This window comes from Fukomys damarensis, unplaced genomic scaffold, assembly GCF_012274545.1.
Source record: "Fukomys damarensis isolate Sample0158 unplaced genomic scaffold, DMR_v1.0_HiC HiC_scaffold_38, whole genome shotgun sequence".
NCBI classification, from domain to species: domain Eukaryota; kingdom Metazoa; phylum Chordata; class Mammalia; order Rodentia; family Bathyergidae; genus Fukomys; species Fukomys damarensis.
Genome location: NW_022900950.1, coordinates 59,048,316 through 59,051,049, shown reverse-complemented (window position 1 = coordinate 59,051,049; position 2,734 = coordinate 59,048,316).

Below are 2,734 nucleotides of genomic sequence, written 5' to 3'. Positions count from 1 at the left end.
CAGCAATTATAAAGGCACTATAATTGGAAGAAAAAAATCTTTCCTGTTCCATGAAGATGAAGAAGGCTTGTGTGCCATAGTCAGAGCCATTATGCAATTGGGGAATTTTTGAGATGAAGTCTAAAGGCCAGGAAAGAGTCTGAAGATATTATTGTTCACCCTACCTTATCTGTGATTCACCAAGATTTTTGTCCACTTATATGGGGTGGATCTGAATATTAAAAATGACAATGTTGCACAAATACTATGAAGTATACTATAAATGTGATGGAGAGACAGAAGCACAAATCAATGTCTGTTATAGGTTGGTCTTTCTTTTACAATACAAATGACTGTGCCTCAGTTCAATACACTGGTTTTATTTTCCAATGTGGAGCATTTGCTTTTCCCATAAAACAATGGCCCAGGAAAAATGATGCTGGAAAACATGAAAACATTTTTTAACTAAAAAGGAAGAATTAAAACCTCACATTAAATAGTGTATTTGTGAACATGTGGTAGAAACAAAAACATGAAATACTGATCAGACACTTATTTTATTTTTCATATAAATTCTGTAGGTGGGATCAGGGTGGAATATTCACTTGGATGGCAGAAAGTATGAACTCTGGTGACAAGAGTGTGACTGGTTCCTCATTGAACAGTTTCCACAAGTAAAACCATACACTTCAATCAGGTCATGGGCAAGATTTGCTTCAAATTGTATACATTGACCTATTTGGGATGTCACTATCAGCATTTAAAAACATCTTCAGAAATTCAAAGGCAAGGCTTCCTTGTGTTTCAAATTATGTTATTATTATGGAAACTGATCTGATAAGCATGCCTATATGAAAAAGATTGTTTTCTTTTTCTTCTACCAATGTCAGCATTATCCTTTCCTCCCAACTCAAACATTTTCTATGAATATTGATTAAATATTTTAACAAATGCTATCAAGAAGTAATTGGGCAAAGATAGATCTCAACTAAAAATACCTTGCACATCTGTTCTCCTTACATACTAAGTCCCAAGCAAACATTTTCATCAACATGATTGCACTCATTGGTGACAGTGGAATAAATTCAATTGTAGTATTCATTTTTCTATCCTTTCTAATATTCTTATTGTTTCCCTGTTTTGCCCTCAGGATAATGAGCCAAAACCCAACTAATTGTGTCAGATAAGTACAATAATAAACTGTAAATTTAGAATGAAAACAATTCATTTAATTGTCATTTACAATTGGGCATAATAATGAATTTAAAAATCCTTAAAAATTTTGGTTCATTCAAAGTCGTTTTTAGAATGTCTACAATTTTTCTAGTTCCTCTTAAAAAATACTTTATTACCCAAATATTGGCATTTAAGATATATGTTTTACAATCTGTGTTGCAATAATTCAAAATATTATACTTGTACATACAAATGTAATCAATGGCCCTTGCTCTGGAAAACTAAAGAGTTACATTGGAATATATTTTTAAATACTTATATTTTTTTGTCATGCTACCTTTATTCTTCTTTCCTGTATGTTTAGTATATAAAATTATTACATAGTATATTTGGTCTTAGTGGCACAATTTTTTATGAAAAAATAGTTAATTTTGGAGTAGAGTACAGAGCAACATATGGTTGGTCCAACACTTGTATGCTGCGAAAAGGACAGCTTAATCCTGCAAAGAAAAGAATGGATAAAAAGTGTGAACTAAAGCTCAGCCTGGAGATTTCTGAGGTGATATGAAGACTCTTGCCTATTATAAGTATACATAAGCAATAAATTATGCTTGTGCATTAAAAATACACCATTTAATCATTTGCCAGTCTTATTTTTTTTCCATTGATTCAATTAATTTGATAAAAGAAGTTTTTACTTTCAGAAATACATCAATTTCTTTTCTGTACTATCTTATTCAGTTATGACACAGATTTATATAGCTGAATAAGGTAAAAAATATAAAATGATTTCATATAAGAATTATATTTTAAAGTCTCTCATACTAGTTTTTTGTTCTTATTTTTGTTTTTTTGTTTATTTGTTTTTTGGCAGGCCACTGAACTGCTGAGCTAAATCCCCAGCCCTGGGATACTAGGTTTTTTATAGTGAGTATGTGACAATGTACACTACAAAATATTGTGTGAAATAATAATTGTATAAAGTTTTAAAATAAAGTTATTGAAAAAATACTGAAACAATTTTATATCAGACAAAACATTAAGAAATTAATTAAGCCAGAGTTAACTTATTCATCAGTTTTGTAATATATCTAGACACATCTCATGTTTAATTTATCATATTTAATTCCAAAAACAATTCCACGGCTTCATATTAATTTATTGATTTTTAAAGGAAGAATGCTATAGCAAAATGAAACTAAATATTTTATTCAAAATCGCAGAGCAAATATATGGATGCTATTCAAATTTAGAATTATCTGTAACCAAATTTCACTGATTTTCCTTTATATGAAAGTGCTTAGTAGATCATTAGAAAGGCTGTAAAGAAACACCATAACAATTTTTTGAAGATAACTCTAAAATTTTACAATTTTTTCAGAAGTTCATATATATAGTGACAATATATAGATAGATAGATAGGTAGATAAATAGATATTGGAAAGTATTTTTACTCTGGAGAATTGTATGATTATTCATTAGTATAAATTTATTTATAATATAAAGAAATATTATCTGATGATACTATAATAAAGAATGCAATAATACTATGATGATGACTATATATATATATATAATT